The following is a 21,803-nucleotide window of genomic DNA, read 5'->3' on the forward strand; positions in this document are numbered from 1 at the left end:
TACAGTCACTTTAAAGGTTTTGCAAGCTAATTTATTCCAAATGTATCCTTTTCCGATGCTTGCCACTCATGCTCGTCACCAACTGTCCTTGTTTGTCTCCTACAAAAGGGAGGAGTCAGGCAGAAGCTTCTCCTGATGCTTCACCATTTTTAGGTCTCGCCTTGCTATCGCATAAGCGATCGCAAAGCGAGACTACTGTAAGGGGGTTTTAAAAGTGCTCCCAAAAAGCGGATTGCATGGCTAGCACGCGCACAATCACGCGCATCGTGCCGCCATGCAATCCGTTTGGCATCGCACTTCAAAGGGTCCGCTCCCCCGCCCGGAATGCGCTCCCCCGCCCCAAGCGGGCGCGCGCCACGCTCCGCCGTGCTTGTCTTGTTTCTTTAAGCGCCCCATTTTGTTCTTTGCCTTTAATAGGGGCCGTGCCAAGCATTTTCTGCCAGCTTGTCTGCTTCTGTCACCGTCTCTGTAATTGCGTTCGCCGTTCACTACTTATACCTTGTAACTTCCTCGGGCCGTCCCATCCGCTCATCAGTGCTTGCACACTTAACACTGGCGCCTGCCGCACGCACACCCCTCTGGCCCCGGGCGCTCTGCTTTAAGTTACAGCATGGCGTCCGTTTCTACAACACTAGAGTACAATTAACAGTGGCAGCCGCCTCCTGCCGTAATTTAATTATAAGTGCATTATTATGGCGGCCGCCGCACCCAGCCCCCTCCTGCTGCTCATTAATATAAGTGCATTATTATTACATTTAGAGATTGCCCTTTGACTTTACAATGAGGTGAGGGGGCGGTGGCTGTCACCACTTTGTCTTTTACGAGCGGACACCCCACAGCTTCAAAGGAGCCTCCCTTCCTGCATCAATCAAACCTTTCCCCGCAGAGTGCTTTTCCAAGACCAAAGCCCCGTCTGGTACGCTGACTTCACATTTTCCTGTCATGGGAAATGGGTTGTCACAGCAGGGGGGTGCCTTTCGCATGCAACTATTTAATGGAAAGGGGTGGCGCCCAGGGGTGCAGTTTCACTGTGGTGGTACACAGAGGCATGCTGTTCTTTTAAATTAACCCCATCCCAGACTCAAATGCATTTTGTTCTTCATTTCTTTCTACACTGTGTGTATAATGTGCTAAAAATGCGTGCAATGTAAAAAGAAATGCGGTTTGCTTAAAAACAAGTATTCAGTGTATTGCTGCCCCAGCTACATAGCGGTTTCGTTGCTTCTTTAGTTCCTCGTAATATAAAAAACACAACTTAATTGTACAGAGTGGAAGTTGGATAGACTGCAGGTTTTACTACAAACAGTAGTATGTGTTGTGACCCTACAGGCAATTGTTTTTTTGTGCTTTTTTTATAGCGCGAACTTCAACCGAGATCATTACAGCGCTTTACAGGAGGACATAAGCAGTTTAAGTGATTTGCCCAGAATCACAGGATGCCGAGTGAAGGCCGGGGTTGGAGCCTGCTTCCATCGTTCCCAGGTCGCCAGCACTAGTCACTAGGCTACATGTCCTCCATCACTACGCAGTGCCGGATTTTAACACAAGCTGATTACTCTGACTGTTTATATTGAAATATTTACTTCCAGGTGACGCAGTTCACGTCAGCGCCTCAGGTTTTTCCCTGGCACCACCTCCTGCGAAACTCTTTCCTTCCAGGACATAGTGCGCTTCTTCTCTGACCTGATCCCAGGCTACCTTCACAGTTGTTCATTTCACCCAGCTGTCCAGGCTCAGGAGGCCCATGGAGTCCTGCCAGACGCCGGTGTTGTGTAATATCTGGTATCCCCACGGTATCGTGTATCCCCTGCTCCTCGGCACTTTTCGGAAACGAAACTCAGCCCGGACAGGTTCAGACCGAAGCAGCTGATCACTGCTCGGGCTGAGTTAGGGGATACACGATTCAACAGGATGCCAAACTCGGAAATCACTTTTGCACGAAGAGAGACAGACAGAAATAAACAGAGAGAATGAATCTTAATGGAAATAGTAATTAAGTTAATAAACATTGTGAAAGAAAATAATCTATTGCTGAAGCATATCGAATCGTAACGAAATAACATGAGGGGAAGAGAATACAAACAACGGCAGGGGTTCAAACAAGGGGAAAAATAATATCAGAACGAGCGAAAGATTAAAGGGCAAAGGAAAAAGAAAGAAAGGCAATGAAAAAAGTAAAGTATTAAAATGGTGAAAGAGTGTTTTTATTTTCATATAATGAATGTTACAAGGTGTTAATAACAAACATATAACTTGCACAATAAGTTGAATAACAGTGCATGTTTAGTGTGACTCATACAACATACTTGGCATTTTACCAGCTTCCCTATCTTTTTGCGTCCATGCTAATTAAACAAGCAATGGCAATGCAATCGGTCTCATACCTTTGTGAAAGTTAGAGCTAATGGCGTTGTAAATGACACACAGGCACATGCATCAAGCTAGGATTTTGCGAGTCCTTAATTGCGAATATTAAGGATTCGCAATTAAGGACTCGCAAAATCCTATGCATGTACGAATCGCTATAATTGCGATTCGTACACATTCCTTATTTGCGACACGCAAATTGTGAGTCGCAAATAAGGAATGAATGGGAAATAGTGAGCGCAATTTGCGAGTACCAATAGGTACTCTCAAATTGCGCATGCAAGTTCAAGGGTGTCTAAAGGACACCCTGTTGCACCCCTGAAATTGATCCGTGCACATATGTTGCACACACACATGTCCCAAGGACATGCGTGTGTGTAACCCACAACTTTTTCAAAGTTTTCTCTATTTACCATGTGATATGAATCCACGGTAAACAGCGGGCCCAAATAGCGAATTAGCTATTTTGAAAGGGTTCTTGCATTGCATTTAAGGAATCGCAATTTGTGATTCCTTAAATGCAATCGCAATTTAAGAAATCGCAAAAAATAGCAAGTGGTTTCATGCATCGCAAAAGTTATTTTTGCGATTGCAAATGGCCGATTTTTGCGACTCGCACGGTTTGCGATCGCAAAAAGCTTTGATGCATGTGCCTGAATGTTTTTTTACTTTTATTTTAGGTTGAGCCTTGGCAGCGCATGCACTACTCTGTGGTATGATTTATTGGAGCATGGAATAGAAGCCCCTCCCACTCTCCTCCCATATTTGCCATTGGCTTGTGTCATTGGCCTTCGTAAATGCTGGCTTCTGATTCTTATAGGCTTGCAAGTCCCTCCTTACTACCGCCTTGTCTTCATTTGTAACCTCCCATGAGGACTGGCCCTTTTACTTCAGTTGTTACATGGTACGTCTTTTTTAGTCTGAAAGCACTATTTTCTTTAATGAGTTTCTCGTACTGCAGGCACAACATGCTTTCCTGCAACATTCAGTGCGCCATGCGTGCTTTCACTTTCCAAGCAGCCAGGGATAATGGCGGCCGCTTCTTTGAATAGGTCTAGCGTTTACAAGAGTTGGAACTATTGGCATTGTAAATGACGGTGCCTTTTATTTATGTGTTAATTAGAAAAACAGATAATTAAAAATCTGTCATTTACAATGTCAATAGCTTAAACTCTGGCAAATGCGACACCTATTGCATTGCAAATGCTTGTCATACATGGCTCCTGGTGCACACTGGTGGCACACATTCTGATGTTCGTTTCTCACATTGCTGGTCTTCGTACGCAGATACTGGTGCACGCTCGTGTTTCAAGCTCACAGCTCACATTCTGGGACTAGTTCCCTTACTGCCTTTGTTCGTACACGGATCCTGATGCACGCTTGTGGCTCATGGCATACATTCTGGTGCCAGCTTCCTACTTGGCAGGTTTTTGTACAGGAATTCTGGTTCACGCTCATGTCACTCACTGCACAGCACTCTCTAATGCTGGTTTTCCACATAGCAGGGCAGGTTTTCCTACACAAATCCTGGTGCGCCCTTGTGTCGCATGCTGCACAGCACACTCTAATGCTACCTTTCCACATGTCTGGTTTTTATGCACAGATTCTGGTGCACGCTGCACAGGACACACTAATGCTGATTTTCCACAGGGGTATTTTTCATGTACTTATCCTGGTGCACGCTTGTGTCTCACGTAGCACGGCACACATTTTGATGCTGGTTTTCATACACGGATCCTGGTGCACGCTTGTGTCTCACTCATCACAGCACATTCTAATGCTGGTTTCCCACATGGCTGGCTTTCGCGCACAGATCGTGGTGCAAGATCGTGTCTCAAGTTGCACAGCACACACTAATGCTGGTTTTTCACAAGGCTGGTTTTAATGCACGGGTCCTGGTGAACGCTCATGTCTCGTGCTGCACAGCAAACTCTAATGCTGGTTTCCCACATGGCTGATTTTCGCACACGGATCCTGGTGCACTCTCATGCCTCACGCTGCAAAGCACACCCTAATGATAGTTTTCATACATGGACCCTGGTGCACGCTTGTGTCTCATGCAGCACAGCACACTCTATTGCTGGTTTTCCATAATGCTGTTTTTAAGGCACGGGTCCTTGTACACACTTGTCTCACCCTGCACAGCACACTTTAATGCTGGTATCACCACATGGCTGGTTTTCACTCACGGAACCTGGTGCACGCATGTGCCTCATGCTGCACAGCACAATCTAATGCTGGTTTTCAAATGAGTTTCTCCTACTACAGGCAGAACAGGCTTTCCTGCAACATTCAGTACACCATGGGTGCTTTAACTTTCCGAGCAGCCCGGGACAATGGCGGCTGCTTCTTTGCAAGGAAATAGGTCTCGTATTCACAAGAGTTTGAGCTATTAGCATTGTAAATTACAATGTTTTTATTTATGTGTTAATTACAAAACTGATAAATAAAAGGCGTTGTCATTTACAATGCCGATAGATTAAACTCTCGCAAATGCGAGACCTATTGCATTGCTTGTTGGCATTACCTGCTTTGGTTTTGCTATTTTTTATTCTTTGACACTGAGTTGTTCATTTGATTTTTTTTCTTTCTGAGAGGAGAGCCCAAATGAAATTAAATGAATGTAGTTAAAAAAACACAGCTTCAAACAGTGTGTATAAATATGGTGGTTGCTTTTAAGGGGTATGTCCTTACATCCACTTATGGCTGGGGAGTTTTGATCCGGTGAGTTAATGCCCATTCTTTCCTGAATCCAGCCGAGCTCTCAAGACAAGATTTCTATTCATGTTGAGTCTGTGATACTGCAGGAGATTGTTACATTCATGACAAGATGCTACCCTTTAGCTTTGAGTAAAAGGTACTCTGTATTAGATACAGTACCCTTTTCTGGATCAACTCTCCCTACTTGTGTGAGGGTTGCCTACCCCAAGACATGCACTTTAAGTGGGGGAATACGTTGGGCTGATGCTCCTCTGAGCATCTCGGTGTGGGAGAAATCCCAGTCAAAATTAATAGGGAACCCCTGGGCCAGGAGAACCTATTCACATCAGAAACAGTCCAAATACTTTTGAACATTACCCCAGCTGTGGAACACCACTAAACTGGCTTGGGGCACATTGGGTTGATGAGGCTCCCTGATCCAAAGCTTCCTGCAAAGTTGGTAGGTCATTTAGTGTACCCCTTGCAATGAAGGCTGTATCCAACTTCCTGCACAATCCTGGTAAGATGGGATTAGCGCGTGCTTCCTGGGACCCATGTGAGTGGTCTGCGTGCCGAAAAAAATACATACGTCTCACAATGTAAAACCAGAATTGGCACAGCTAATATGTCTCGCCATTGCGATCTACTGGCATTGCTGATAACGTTTATTTGTTCTTGCTGTTCACCATACAGCATGAACACAAGGGTTAAAAAGGTACAATGACGCTGCTGCATCATTTTGCATGCATAGGCATGCCTCATTATGCAAGTGTGCGTCCGTGATCATGTGTATGCACTTCAAATATGACACAAAAGCATATCACTTTTCCTAAAGTATAAGAATATAAAGAATGTATCAAATTTATAAAAAGATGTGGCGGTGGACAAATAGGGGGGTATAGGAATCAACAGGGGTGGGTGTGAGGAGAGGGAAAGCAGCACACTAGTGAGAGCAGCGTGGGGTACCACGAAAGAAGCACGCAAGCGAGAGAGCAATAAAGGAGTACAGTAGGAGGGAGAGAAGCACACCGGCAAGAGCAATACAGAGTGCAGGGGTGGGAGAGAAGTGTAGGAAGCTGGCTCTGTATATACTATACCAAAGTAAGGCATAGTGTGCACAGTAAAGTGGTACCCCAAAGGTAGGCAGAGGTCAAAGTAGCTAGTACCTTACTCTCTATTTATGGCAGTGTGGGCAAGCATTAAGCTTTATCAGAGTGTAGTGTTAAGCATTTATTGTACACACTCCGACAATAAATGTCACACTCAAAGACTGAACTCAGACCAATTTGGTTGAATAAAAATATTTAGTTTTATTTTATTTTCTAAATCCAAGCCAGGCCTGGTACAGGTAAGTATATCATACTTTGCAGGAATTATGCAGTGAAATACAAATTGAATGCAGTTTGAAGGCAATTGGATTGGTTTACTGGTAAGTCATTTGTTTATAAACAGTTGAATTACTTTTCGGATTACTTTTCAAGTTAGTTTGCAGATTACGTTTTAGGTTACTTTTTCTACTCAGTGTGATATGCCTAAATATCACACTGGGACATTTCCTTGAGAAAAGGTAAGTAAATCCGTTTTATACATTAGCAGTTTCTTAGGATTTCATACTAATCAACTCCACAAGAATTTGCACAGAAAATGAGTCAATGCAGTCCTATAGGAGAAAACGGTGTTATTGGTTTATTGGTAAGTACATATGTTTTGGAGTTGGTATTCTGGGGTTAGAACCAGGGAACCACGAGGGTCAGGGATGCACTCTTAAAGCACCCTCAGCGGCACTAGGGCGGTTGGGTGCAGAGTACTGAGGCCCAATGTTATCCAACGGGGGATAGGGGGCCTCCGGTTGGTGGCTGCTCATGAGCAGGCCACAAGGTTGTGGAAGCAAATCTCTTGGTATTCAGCTCAGGACAAAGGGGGATCCAATTTAGCACACCAGGTGCACCCAGAGCAACCCAGGGGCGGCTGGGTGCAGAGTGCTGTTTTGGCGTCCGGTGCCTTGTTGTCTTCAATGGGGATCCTCCGGTTTCAACAAACACTGCAGGCTTTGGGACGAAGATCTTCTGGACGCGACCACCGGTTGGAGAGTTAAGTTGGGATGCCTTTGGATGCCAGAACACCGTTGGTTGGGCCACCCAGGGCCATGGGACGTCGGGTGCAGTGGTGTCTTTTGGTGTCTGATTTCTCTTACCGGTTCCGGTCGTGGAGCTCCTCCAGAAAGGTTCTGCATGCGTAAGTTGGAAACTCGAGGTAGGTCAGGGATCACCAGATCTCAAGTCAGGATCGCCGGGGAGTCCTCCTCGTGTTGTTGGGCCACTCGAACTCGAGCCGTGGGCGTCGGGTGCAGAGTGGCGCAAACTCGTGCATTTGGCCGGAGCCAGAGTCTGTGGGTGAGCAAATCCGGTGCTCACAGGAGAAAATATGTTAGGAAGGCAGGGCAGGTCCTTCGGGTTCTTGGGGACTGCTGGCTGCAGGACACATTGGGATTTAGCTGGAGCAGGTTGAGGTCGGGACAGGCCGGTAGGGATGTGCCCAAGGCAGTTGGTGTCCTCTTCTTTTTTTCTGCACGGGTTCTTAGGTCATTCTTCTCTCTTCATGTCTTAGGAGGCAAGGTTTAGGGTTCCCCCTAAATACTAAATTTAGGGGCGTTAAAGGTAGGTACAGGTCAGGACCAATGGGTCCCTTCCTTTGGGCGGGTACACGCGCTATTATGCTACCCTCCAGTGGGAGGGGGGCATAAGCCTTACTCTGGTTGGCTGTGTCGCCCCATCTGCAAGATGACGGGGACTGAGAGTTGTGCTTCACCCTGCCTCCCCAACCTGAGGGGTGGGGTTGGTAAAGGTGGGCACACCTCTCCTCCTAACTTGGTTTTCCCACCGATTCTCCCACCCAAAGTGAGGGTCAGAACCGGTGGGGGCCAGTTGCTGGGAGCAGCAAATGGCTGGGGTAGCTCACAAAGGCGGCAACACTTTGAAGCTTCCCCTTTGTGGACCATATCCATCCTGGGAGAGGAGGCTTGGTACCTCATCCCAGGATGTCCTTTATTTCAGGACTCCGAGAGCAGCAGGCTCTCGACCCAGGGGTCCAGAAACCTGTCTGGTGGTGGAACTGGAGAGCAGGCACTCAGCCAGGACAATAGAGTTAGGTCGTTTTTCAGAGGGCATCTCTTAGATCCCCTCTGAGTGCATTTTTCATTATATCCCAGGCTGGCATCAGTGTGAGTTCAGTGTGCTGAGAAGTTTGATACCCAACTTCCCAGTTTTCAGTAAAGCCATAATGGTGCTGTGGAGCTCGTAATGACAAACTCCCAGCACCATTTACTCTCTATGGCATTACTGCACTTACAATGTCTAAGAATTGACTTGGACTCTGTAGGGATACAGGGCTCATGCACCTGTACCCTCACTACTGGTATAGTGCACCCAGCTAGAGGGGTGGGCTACTTATGCCAGGGCCGTGGGTTGTAGGCATGGCACACATGGATGTGTGCTATGTCGACTCTTTACTTTGTTATACACCAAAACACGCAGCCTGCAATGGCAGTGTTTCTGTATAAAGGTATAGGGCCTCTAAGGGTGGCACAAAAAGTGCTGCAGCCCTTAGAGGTCTTCCGTGGTCACAGTGCCCTTGGTATCTGTGGTACCTTTTACAAGGGACTTGCATGTGGCCAGAAAGTTGCCAATTGGGCTTTGCAACAGTACAGTTTAGGGAAAGAACATAGGCCCTGGGTACCTGTTTGGCAGGAACCCAGGGCACACTCAGTCAAAGTACATCAACATTAGACAAAAAGTGGGGGCCAGCCATGCAAAAGGGGGCACTTTTCTACTAGAAGCGCAAGAGTAACTCTGGGCAGGGGTGAAGTGCATGAGGGATTCAGCTGAAAATGCATGCACTCTTATGGATTGCCTCAGCCTAAAGAAATAAGTAGTTCCCTAAAAGTGAGCAGTGGAAGTACACCAGTAAAGAGCATATGCTTGAGGAACAAGACAAACCCATGATGGACTAGGTAAGCCAGTGAAAATGATGCAAGCAAATGAGTGATAATAAAACTAAACAAGCATTAAAAATGCAATAGGTCTCGCCTTTTATTAAGTTAAAGCCATTTGCTTTGCTATACAATACCATTAGCAAAGCAAATGGATTTAACTTAATCAAAGGCGAGACCTATTGCATTTTCAATAGGGTAGGCACGGGGAGATTAAGTGATTTGCCCAGAATCGCAGAACGTGGAGTCGACCCCGAGGCTCGGGCCTTGGTTTCCCAGCTCCAAGGTCGGCAGTCTAGCCGTCAGACCACATCCTCTCCCCTTTACCTCATCATTGCCATTTAACAGATGGCAGGCCACATAGACTGACTCACTAAGAGGGCAAAGCAGACCAGGGGGTGATACATGCAAAAAGAATTGCGCCCCAACTCCTATTATGCGCGATGAGGCCTTGCTCCAAGAACATGCGGCATCTTGGCGCATTTTTATGTACGTCATCAAAACATTGCCCGTCTCTGCTGCTTTCTCACTTAGGTTCACCTAATCCCGCCGTACAAACAGCCAAAACACACCTCAAGCCAATGTCTCGAAGCTTCTTAACCCCGGGCCTCTTGCTGGCGGCAGTCAGTGCCTTCATACCGGATTCCCTCTCATTCACCCCTCCTTACCTCGGCTGCCTCCTTCTCGAACTTCTCGATGGTTCTCTTGTCGATGCCCCCACACTTGTAGATGAGGTGGCCGGGGTTGGTGGTGGACTTGCCGGAGTCCACATGGCCGATGACCACGATGTTAATGTGGATCTTTTCCTTTCCCATTGCGACAGAGTTCGCTGCTGGTGTCTGGGGGTGAAAAGGCTGCGCTTAAACAAGTGGCACTGGAATGAAAGGTTGTGTGGGGGAAAGGGGCAGCAGGGAGTTAATTGCTGCCGATAGGGGCTACGTACTAAAGTGGTCACGGGTCACAAAATGGCCAGGCAGGTGGTTATGTTTAGGAAAGTCAGTTACCATGAATCTTGGACTTTGCTGACAATAGAAGCTTCTCACGAGAACTCCCTGACAAGAGCCTCATGCATAGGTTTGATTTAAACCCCCCAAAAAGGGGGTGATCAGCGATCGCTGGCAATCCAGTGAAAAGATGCAGCGTTTAGAAGATGTGGGGCCATCACTAGTGGGGGTGAAAGTAGGAGGGGGCGGCGATGGTAAAGGCAAGAGGAGCAATGGAAGCAGGTTAGTTTCCGTAAGAGAATGGTGATTTTGGACAGGTGTGAACAAATTACAGTTTAAGAGGGTGCATAACACAAGATATCGGTGCAAGAGGATACGCAAATGATCTGTGGAGTCTTAAGTGCATTACAAAAATAGAGCAAGCCTTTACTGACGCAACAAAACAAGCTCTTGCCATGACGTATTTGCTCAGCTTTCTCACCTGCTAAAAGGTTTCTTGTCTTTATGGGGCCATGTGTTTGGCCCCATAAAGATAAGAAACCTTTTGCGACGAGCGCAAAGCAGGCGAGGCCGTCCAAATGGGACGGCCAAAAAAGCCGAGCGAATAAGTCACAAGGAGCTCTTTTTCAATGGCTGGCCACCGTCTAGCATAAACGGTGACGCCAGCCAATTGAAAAGAGGGGCAGGGCTTAATGCCCCTTACAGAAAATACTTTATATCATTCAATCTCGCCAGCGAGACTGCGCATGCGCGCAGCCTACGCCAGGCGAGACCTAAAAATGGTAAGCTATTGGTGAGCTTTAAGTCCACTGTAAGTTCTTGGTAAGCTGATATTAGGTGTTTTTCAACCTCTCAACTGTGCTGTCTAGTAGGCTTCACTGAAAATGGCACTAATCAGTGAGGGAAGCAAAACACTCTTCAGTCTCTAGTACAGGAAACTGTATAGGTCCTTTCTTGGACTCCCAAATCAAAAGAGCAAAGAACGATAAGGGAAGATTACGCAACAGTTTTGTTTACATTGATTCAGTGACCATTGAATTGTCACTTCAACCATGTGAAAGTTGAGTTCCAACATTATAATATCCTTATGCAGGTGAGAGACCTCTGTACATAAATTTGAAATAAATAAGTAATGCCTCGATGTACGCAACATTTTAGTTTCATTTCTGTATCTTTTGAAACAATGAAAAAAAGAGTTTAACATAATGTTAAGAAATCAAAATAGACTCAAAAAGTATATAAAGTTGCTGCCCAATATTTTTAGGTCTCGGCTGGCGATAGCAGTGCGACTGCGCTGCTCTCGGCATTCGAGAGCTTCTTGAAATCAATACGGTTTTGGAAGGGGACTTGAAGCCCCGCCCATGTTTTTAATTGGGTACACTCCTCTTCCATGCAAAACGCTGGCTTCTGATTGTAAAGTAGGCTTCTTAGTCCCTCCTTGTTGCCGCCTTGTCTCCATTTGGCCCCGCCCACCGGGATTGGATCATTTACTGGCGGCGTGTTACTATCTCTTTTAATTACAGGGTGAGGATTTTTTTGTCGTCCTGGCTGGAGCAAGGCGCACGCTGTGTACTTGTCATTCCAGCTTGTTCTTTTTATGTTTGTCGCACTGGTCTGGAGGTGCACTCGCTGTTCCCGTTGCACACTGTGTAAAGAGGCTCGCTTACTTTGCTTGTTTTGTTATAACGCGTAACTAGCCCGAGAGCGCTAGCGTCCGGACGTGCACTCGCTGTTCCCGTTGTTTCCCTTCAGTGATTCGATGTCGCCGTCCAGTGAAATCTGTGATTATTTTAATCTGAAAAAGTGCGAACATACCGCTGCAGATCGAAGGCGTTTTTTTAATAACAACACCTCCGAACAGGGTGCTGGATTTAAAGTCACGTGGATTGAAACTGACTGATATTAATAATAAGGAACAAGTTGGAAAATAATGAAGTCACAGAGGAGCGAGATGTAAGAATAACCTGTTCTGCGGCGGATTTTGTAAAAGCGGGCTTGTGCTGCGCGTGTTTATGGCAAAAACAACCTACAAAGCGGCGTGCCTCATTATTTTGTAAATACCTCATATGTTTTCTTCATAACATTCTTTTTTTCTGCTCTGGAAATTATCAGAGTGGGTCAGTATGCGGAAGGCCGCGGACATGAAGGGGTGGGGCTTGAAGTGTGTGAAGGATAGCCCTTGGTGGACCTGCACTGACAGTAACCCCATAACACCCCCACAACACCCCGCACTGAGCAATGCCTTTACACAACATAAGGGAGCCCCCTGCGGAATGTAATGAGGGGCCCTAGGTGTCGATTGCCTCACAGACATCCATTGGCGTAGAGGTTTAAGGTGCGGGGGGGCGTTGTGCTGCTCCCAGGGGCTGCAGAGGTCGGCTTACACCCCTAACTATACACCGCTTCGTAGAATGTCTCCTGGGTGACTTTTGCATATGCCAGAGACTCGCATCTCTTTGTGGCAGTGTTGTATGTGTGTTCGTTATACTTGCAGTTTTATATCGTGCGAACTGGACCCAAAGGTATCAGAGCGCTTTACACAAGCACAAGTTGCATTACAGACGGGCACATTCATTTTTTAGGCAGGGGGCGATGAAGTGATTTGCTCAGAATCGCAGGATGTTTGAGCCTTCCTCTAGACTCGAACCTGGTTCTACCAAAGTCTGCCGCCCTAGCCGTTAAGCCACTGTTTAAATGGGGTTTGAGTAAACGACCGGGCATGGCTTGAACAGAGCTTTTTAAACTTTAAGGAAGATTTCACAAACATACTTTATTGGGCACCAAGGTCATGTGTGTGATGACCTGGGGCCTCACAAATCATGAGGATTTTAGCAATATTCTATAGTTTCTGCTTCAAGTTGACTTTAGTTTAAACCGCATATTGTTGTCGTAGTAGGCGCATATCTCAACGCAGTTATCTCGGAGATGGATGTGAAAAAAAGGAAAAGCAAAAATGTTTCCAAACAATTAAAAAGTAAAGTCGCGTGGGTGTCGCCTTCTCTCTCCGTGCTGGGGGCACACCTCTGGAAGGTGGATTTTGAGGCAGCCCTGTGTAACAGTAGATAATAGGAGAAGAATCCGTGAAATATTCCGGGTTGTAATTCGAAAGTTTGATTCCAATGTGACAGTATTTGGTGCGAGGAAGGATGGGGCGATGGGCCTGAATAAAGTCACATGTACCAAAACTGAAGGGAAAAATCTTATACATATTGGAAATCACGTTATATTCCTTGCTCCAATCTGGGAAGATGTGCAATGCAGATTTGTGTAGTATGAAAATATGTGCGAGTTTAAAAAACAAAAACAAAAAAAAACTAAGCCCTAAGGTACTTCCCCCCATTACTTAAGCTATCCACTAGTCTGTTAAATGTAGGGTTTAACAAGACCGTGTGCTCCTGGTAAAGCAACTCCTGTCTGGGCTCTACCCTTGCAATAAAATGTCGTCTGCAAAGCCCCTCATGCTCCTTGAATCTAGGGTTGCGCTATATTGCACAATTAAAATCTATAGACCCGTCCAGTGAGCACTGCAGGGGTCTCAGCAAAGAAAGCCGTCCCCAGGTCAAGCTTCAGGAGGCATTTTTTGAGTATCACCTGTACAAGGGAGAGGATGTGGAGCTAACTTTGATACTGTGGAACCAGGTTTGAGTCATGGTGTCTGCTCCACACCCTGTAATTCTGGGGAAATCACTTAATATCGCCGTGCCCAAAAAATTGAAAAATAAAGAAATGTGACCGTGTGTAATGCAGCTGTTATGTAAAGCACTCCATTAACTTCGGTTCGAGCTCACGCTATATAATACTGCAAGAGGGTTGCAATTGTCACACGCTGGGTTTGTGTTCGGCCTGTGCTGGGCATGTGTGTTCATTCCATAGGCACACATTTGCAATCTCAACAAACGCTTTTGCTCTGCCTACCAAGCTACAAGTTTCGCGCCCAGCAGTGTTGGATTTTGAGACCCATCCGAAGCCCAAAGCTGTCCAAGTATAAGCCGAAATTCAGCCCAACACAGAGCAGTATCAGCCCAAAAACCACCCCAATGCTGCAACTCGCAGTTTATGCACAAATAGTGTTCATAAAACAATTTACTATTGATGATGTTGCCCATAAGCTCTCAATGTTTCAGCATGTGACCTCAATTTTCAGACTTTATCTGGTGCCCCACTTACTTTATAGTCACTAAACAACTAACAACTAAACAACTATAACTAAACACTTAAAAGGTCCCAAAGGCGAGACCTATTGGCTATGCCAATCATTGTTCATATTTTTCTTTTAAAAGAGACGCAATAAGTATATCCTCAAATTTAAAATAATATTGGTGTGTCATGGCCCAGTGCCCGCATGCAGTAAAGTAACACTTTTGGAGCGAGAATGATTTCTGGAGTCCGTTGCTGGGCATTATTTTGTCATCTGGTGGTTGGGTTCCTTTGTGAATTCCTTGCAGCCATAAAAAAAGATAAAATTGCTTCTAAGCTTGGTTTTACGAACAAATTTACCTTTGTAAATCAGAGCAGATGCATTTTTTTAAGTGCAGATATTTTTTTCCTTAAAAAAAATTTACATTGTGGGAGGAAGAATTTTTATAGAAAATCCTATTGTAGGCCTACACTGTGCATTTTGTCAGACTTTGCTGTTCTTGAAGGGGGCTAGCCCAACAGTGACCAGAAGGCATTTTTATTTTACCTCTCCATTGACACCCCTCAGGGGCTTTGGCACAGTTTAGTGAAGTTGCAACTTCTATTATGAAGTACATATTGTATGAAACTGGGCTTTTATGCAGTTATCCCCCAACTTTTTGCCACCACTAGATGCTCATTTTCGACCCTGACAGTGCACTGATGCCTGCTAATGTGAGAAAGTGGCTCTGTATATACTGTTCCCAAATAGGTACAGGGTGTACAGAGTCCACAGTCCCCAGATGCTTGGCAGAGGCTAAAGTTAGATATAACCTTACCCTCTAAAGTAGGTGCTTGGTCGAGCAGTAAGGCAGTATCAGAGGACAGTGTAAAGCATTTGTTGTACACACTCAGTCAGCAAATAGTTCCACACACTCAATAACTGAACTCTAGGCCAATGGTTTATATATAAAAAAAATATATGCTTGCTTTATTTTAGAACCAACAATTGGATTTAAAATATTCTTTCTCAGAATGAGATGCTTTATAGAAATACCTTTGCAATATGCAATTGACTTTTGTAAACAGTTACAAGTGGTTGCAATAGGCAACACTATTTTAAACACAATAATGCATTGAGTTCAATGGAAGCTCTCCAGTATTTGGGGTGTCTTTCATAGATTCACATGCTTGAATATTCCCCGTCGTCGAAGTGGGAGTCCCACGGTATATAAAAAGCAATAAGTGTCATGTATATACATAAACATACATAACCACATAATAGCATATACATATCAAAATAAACTTTATATACAATTCAGAAATAACATATCAAGTGAAAATACCATAGGATAGTATTGACACATAGGAAAGCATTGAGAGAAAGAATCACTTTACTGACATATCATTGTCGTTTTATAGTCCAAACTCAGGCCAATCAGGCGCAAGCACCCTCTAGAACCTTCTCCTCAGAGGCTCAGGCCCTCAGATTTTCTACCGCACGTCGTGTGAAGGGAGTCTCCCTGAGCTCTGCTCAGTTCTTTGGTCTGGTTTGAGTTTTTCTCATCATGTCTTCAAGTAAGAAGTCTCTTTTCCGTCCCTGTTCATCTTGTGGGAAGTTTAGACTCTTTTCTGAGGACCCTCATGAAAAATGTATCTATTGTCTTTACCCTGACCATAAGGTGGCCAACTGTAAAATCTGTAGAACCTTCTCTCAAAAGACTTTGAAGGACAGGGAGGGTCACCTATTATTGTGGCTTCAAAAACTGAAGGATACGGATAACCCCCTTTCTGAGTGTAGCCTCTGTTAGAACAGGAGTCTCCTTAAAAGCGTGGTAGTGTTCAGGACTTGCCGTCTCCCTTTTTGAAAAAGAAGAGACTTCATCTTGAGGAAGTGTCTGCAGGCCAAGTCTCTGTTACCACGCCAGCGCCCACGATCCCTAGCTCTCAGGCGTCTCTGACTCCGTCAGCGCATGTTTCCAGTCAAAAACGCGCTAAACCGTCGACGGGCCCGTCGACAGCCCCTCCGTCGACAAGATCTGCCACTTCATCAACCTCGTCGACGACGGTGTCGAGCAGATTTCCTTCGTCGTCGACGACGACTTCGTCGACATTTTCACCGTCGACAGTGGTGTGTGTTTCCCTGAAGACTATTTTGTCAACGATTCCACTATCTTCTTCGTCGACGACCAGGAATCTGGCGCTTCCGTCGACGTCTAAGGCTTCGTCGACGATAATGAAGAAGAAGAAGTCGTCATCGCCGTCGACGCTCACAGCATTCGTCGACGGCAGTCTCGTCGGCACGGGCTTCGTCGTCGGCACCCTCGTCGACGGCATCGACAGCGGCCTCGTCGACGGCGGCTTTGTCGACGACGACTTCGTCGACGATCGTCTCGACGACGGAGGTGTCAAATTTTGCAACTATGCCTTTGGTGCCGATGTCTACACCAGCGCCAGTGTCGGTGGACACCTCCTTGTTGCAGCGTCGCCATGCTGTGCTGGACTCTGTTATGATGCCACCGGTCACTCGGCCATCTCATAAGCTATTCCCCTTGGTTGCTGAGGAGGTTTCGGACTCTGATGACGATGTTCAGTCCTCTTTTCGAGATGCTCGTAGTCCTTCTGAGCTTCACATTAAATGCCAAGATTTTGAAGAGGATGATTATTCGCAGGACTATTACTGTCAGGAGCAGGAGCAACATCCCCCTGCACAAGTTCCCATGGCGCAGCTCCCGTTGTCGCTCATCTCCAACCTTCAATTCATGTTGGAAGATTACAATCAGCGCTTTCCGGCTTCCTCTCATAGCTCTCCACGTGAGACGCCATCTGCTGTTCCGTCTACTCCTGTGTTGCCAACGATGCCGACACCATCCGCACCTGCATTGGTACCCCCTGCAACAGATGAGGTGGTGGATAATCTGGATACTGAGGAGGGAGAGCTTCATGATGATGACTCTATGGCGGACTGGGATGACTATCAGGTCAATTCCGGGAAATCACCTCCTACATCACCAGTAAATTCACCACCTGTCAACATATCAGGATTCCATCAACTGATGGACAGGGCAGCTCAACGTTTTCACCTTCCCATGGTGGTTAGGGAGGAGGACTGCTTTCTGTACGACTTCAAGTCCCAGCCGCAGAAGCAGATACGAGCCGTGCCCATTATTGACTTTATCTGGAACGAGGGCATTAAACTGATGAAAACGCCTAACTCCATCCCGGCTGTCCTCCCGCGACTGGAGAAGAAGTACAAGGCCCCGGACTCTTTCCCAGCTTGCTTAGTGTCTCAGCCTAAGCCAGACTCGGTGATCACCCAGGCGGCGCAAAGTCGCTCCAAAAATCCATCGTCTCCACTTTCATCACCTCCGGATCGTGACGGCCGCCGCCTGGATGCCATTGGCAAAAAGTTTTCAACCATGGCTTCAACAACAGTCCGGGCAGCAAACTCTTTGGCCATCCTCGGTCGTTACGATCGACAGATGTGGTCGGACATGGCGGTTTTGGTTAAGCTTATCCCGAAAGATTCTAGAGCGGAAGCTCTAAAGATCCTGCAAGAGGGTGAGAGGGCATTCTCCGAAATCATCGACTGCTCCGTCGACATTGCCTCCACGGGTTTTCGGCAATTGGCTGGAGCGGCTGTTTTAAGACGACAGGGTTGGCTTCGTTCCACCTCGTTCCGTCAGGAGGTACAGGCCAAGATTCTGGACATGCCGTATGACGGAGAATCTTTATTCGGCCAGCATGTGGAGGACGCTTTGCAAGCCATCAAGAAGGACACGGAGACTGCTCGCTCCCTCGGCACTCTCCAGTTCCGGAAGCAGTCCTTTCGGGGTGCGCATGGCTGCGGCACCTCCTCTTCTTTTCGTGGGTCCTCTTCCCAGTATCACTCCTACAACCAAGGACAACAACGTTATTCCTCACAGCCACAACAGTCTTACAGACAGCAGTCTGGCAAATCTTATAGAGGAAAGTCACATTACAAGGGAAACTCTTCCAAAAAACAATGACTGGGTACATCAAGGTCCCCTCTTTCCAGTTTTCCCCTTTCTCCTGTTGGAGGACGAATCTCCCAGTTCTTTTCAACTTGGTCCTCAATCACTTCGGACCGCTGGGTTCTGGACATTATTTCAAGGGGCCATGCCCTAGAGTTTGTGAAGGTTCCCCCACACACCTCTCCATCCGGACCTCCTCCCGCTCACCTCAAAGAACTTTTCAATCAGATTCAGATAATGCTCAAAAAAGGGGCCATCGAAGTGGTTCCGAAATCACAAAAGGGGTTGGGGTTCTATTCCCGCTTTTTCCTCATACTAAAGAAATCTGGGGAGTGGCGCCCCATCCTCGAAGGTTGCTCAACAAATTTCTCAAGGGCCAATCATTCCGCATGCTCACGCTAAAGGACATCCTTCAATTCTTCTCTCAGGGCGATTTCATGACAACAATCGACCTTCAGGATGCTTATTTCCATGTGCCCATAATTCCACGCCACAGGAAGTACTTACGTTTTCGTGTGGGTCACAGGGATTTCCAATTCAAGGTCCTGCCCTTCGGCCTCCGCTCAGCTCCACGGGTCTTCACAAAGATCCTGGCCCCGGTGGTGGCTCATTTGAGACTGACGGGCATACAAATATTCCCGTATTTGGACGATTGTCTCATCAAATCTCAATCCTCCCACCAAGCGGCCCTAGATACTCAGCGCTGTCTCAATCTGTTTCAGTCTCTGGGCTTGTCGATCAACTTGCAGAAGTCTCTGCTCACGCCAGGTCTGTTCAAGACCTTTCTCGGCGCTACCATCGATACGAGCACGGCTATGGCCTTTACCTCTGCGGAACGTCAAGCACGGATTCGACAGCTTGCAAGCTCCATCGCAGCCAAGCAGTCAGTTTCAGTCCGCCCATTAAAGTCTTTTCTGGGGATGGCGTCCTCATGCATCGCTTTGATCCCACATTGCAGACTGAGGAGTCGTACCATTCAGAAGGAATTGGACAAGCAGTGGCGTCAGGTCTCCGGTTCCTTCAACGTCCAGCTCGTGGTGACCCCCGCATGGCTCAGGCGCTGCATTGGTGGACTCGTCCTTCCAACATCGCAGCAGGAACATCTTTTCTAATGACAGCCCCAGAACTCGTTCTTACCACGGACGCATCCATGGAAAGCTGGGGCGGACATCTTCAAGATTTATCAGTCAAGGGCAAGTGGACAACTGCTCAGCGTTTCTGGCACATCAACAGATTGGAGCTGATGGCCATTTTCTTGGCGTTGAAATCCTTCCGCCTCCAGCTCCAGGGGGAGTCAGTCCTCATTCAGACGGACAACACCACCTGCATGCACTACCTGAACAAGCAGGGCGGGACAAGATCTCCGCTGCTTTCCCGTCTGGCTCAGAGGATTTGGAGTTGGGCCATAGACCATCGGATTACGCTCCAGGTAGTTCACCTGCCGGCATTTCCAATACTCTGGCGGATGCACTCAGTCGGTCAACGTCATCGACCCACGAGTGGGAATTGCATCAGCCGACTCTAGACTTTGTCTTCGGCCTTTGGGGTCGCCCGACTATCGACCTTTTTGCAACCCCTCAGAATACCAAATGCCAGTTCTACGCAAGCTGGTTTCCCCACAAAGGGTCGTGCGGAAATGCCCTTTCGATAAATTGATACAGGATATTTGCGTACGCTTTTCCGCCGATCCCTCTGATTCTTTGAGTGTTGCGGAAGATGCGGCAACAACCGTGCCAGATGCTCCTCATAGCTCCACGGTGGCCTCCGCAGGCATGGTTCTCGGAGTTGCTCCTCCTCTCCCAATGCGAACCCATTCTTCTTCTCCCGAGGCCGGACCTTCTAACAATGAACGACGGGCGGATATGCCATCCGAATCCCAGTTCACTCAGCTTGTCGGCTTGGAACCTGAGCACCTTGAATTTGCTCATTTGAACATTCCACCAGCCTGCAGGGAGGTGTTAGCTAAGGCAAGGGCGCCCTCCACAGTGAAAACTTATAAGCTAAAGTGGAAGCGATTTTGTCTTTGGTGTGCGTCCGCCCACTATAAAACGACAATGATATGTCGTTTTATAGTCCAAACTCCAGCCAATCAGGCGCAAACACCCTCTAGAACCTTCTCCTCAGAGGCTCAGGCCCTCAGATTTTCGTAGCACGAGAGTGACAAAAGAGCCGAAAGAGGAGAAGAGAGCCTCTGAGGGGAAGAGGGTCGCATGTGAATCTATGAAAGACACCAATACTGGAGAACCACAGTTTACAGGTAAGTAACATTTGTTCATTCATGTTATTTGCCACAGATTACTTTTAGGATTACTTTTGGAATTCCAGGACTGGATCCTAGATTCAGTCCTGGATCAGTACTTGGAATCAAGTGATAAAAGTCGACTTAATTACTGTGATGATTTTTAGACAATATTTAGCTATTTTAAAAGTTGGCACTTGAAAAATATTTCATAGAAAACAGTCAATAATTCCCTATGGCAGAAAATTCAAGTTACAGGTATAGTATGTTCTCGTTACTTTTGTAATCCAGTACTGGGTGCCTAGACTCAGTACTGGGACCTTTATCCAAAACAGGTAAGTAATTACGTTTTCAGGTATTACACGATTTTTAAAGAATATTTAAAGATTGCAGAAATTGACAGAAGAAATTTCACAGAAAAAGTCAATGATTTCCTATGGAAGAAAATTGGGTTACTAGTAAGTACAGTTGTAAGTAGTTTTCAGAGTCAGTGCCGGGCACCAAGATCCAGCACTGGGAGCTCACCTAAGAGCAGGTGAGTATTTTCGTTTTCGTTACTCGGCTGATTTTTGGTGAATATTTTTAGTTTTGAAAAGTCCACATTTAGAAGAAATTTCAGGAAAAAGCCAGTCCATGTTGCCCTATGAAGAAAATTGAGTGGAAAGTCCACATTTAGAAGAAATTTCAGGAAAAAGCCAGTCCATGTTGCCCTATGAAGAAAATCGAGTTTGCGGTTTAAGGGTAAGTACTCGACTGGCAGAGTTGAGGTTCTGGGCATAGACTCAGGGGTCCCCCAGGGTCAGGTAGGTACAGTTGGTTCACTCCCAGCGGCACTAGGGCGGTCAGGTGCAGAGAGAGTTAGGCCCAATGTTATCCTATGAGGGATAGGGGGGCCTTGGTTGGTGGCTGCTGACTAGCAAGCCACGCAGCTGTGGGAGCTGGGCTCCTGGTCACTTACTCAGGGCAAGTGGGGAAGTCGATGGGTGTAGAGGTTGCACTGCCAGGGCCATTTGGGCGGCTGGGTGCAGAGTGCTTTTGAGCCTTCGGGCGCTCAATTGATTTCAATGGGAAATCTCCGGTTTAGAAAAAGACTGCAAGCTCGGGGACGAGGATTCTTCAGGTTCCACCACCACTTCGAGAGGTAAGTTGGGTAGTTGGAGGATAGGTAGGTACCCCGGGATTGGGCACAGGGGGCCGTGGGGCGCCGGGTGCAGGGGTGCCTTTTGGTGTCGGGAAATCTTACCCTCTGTTGATCGCGGTTGGGGGGGGGGGGCACCTTGTTCGGAGGCTGCAGGCTTCTTCAGGAGTGTCGAGGGAGGTCCTTGGGTGCCGGAATCTGGGGTCACAGTCGCCGTGGGGTCGTCCTCGTGGTCTTTGTTCACTCCGGCACAGGCCAGGCATGGCTGGTGCAGAGTGTGCTGGGTTCGCTGTTCCGGGCTGCTGCCAGGGATTGG

The 21,803-nt window shown here is 47.0% G+C and overlaps 1 protein-coding gene across 3 annotated transcripts in view; it reads left to right on the forward strand.

The window, feature by feature from the left end:
* Window positions 1-21,803, forward strand: part of SETD2 (SET domain containing 2, histone lysine methyltransferase) — a 1,034,666-nt gene that overhangs the window by 477,164 nt on the left and 535,699 nt on the right. The gene's annotated exons all lie outside the window — the stretch shown is intronic.

Source organism: Triturus cristatus, chromosome 10, assembly GCF_964204655.1.
Source record: "Triturus cristatus chromosome 10, aTriCri1.1, whole genome shotgun sequence".
Taxonomy (NCBI): domain Eukaryota; kingdom Metazoa; phylum Chordata; class Amphibia; order Caudata; family Salamandridae; genus Triturus; species Triturus cristatus.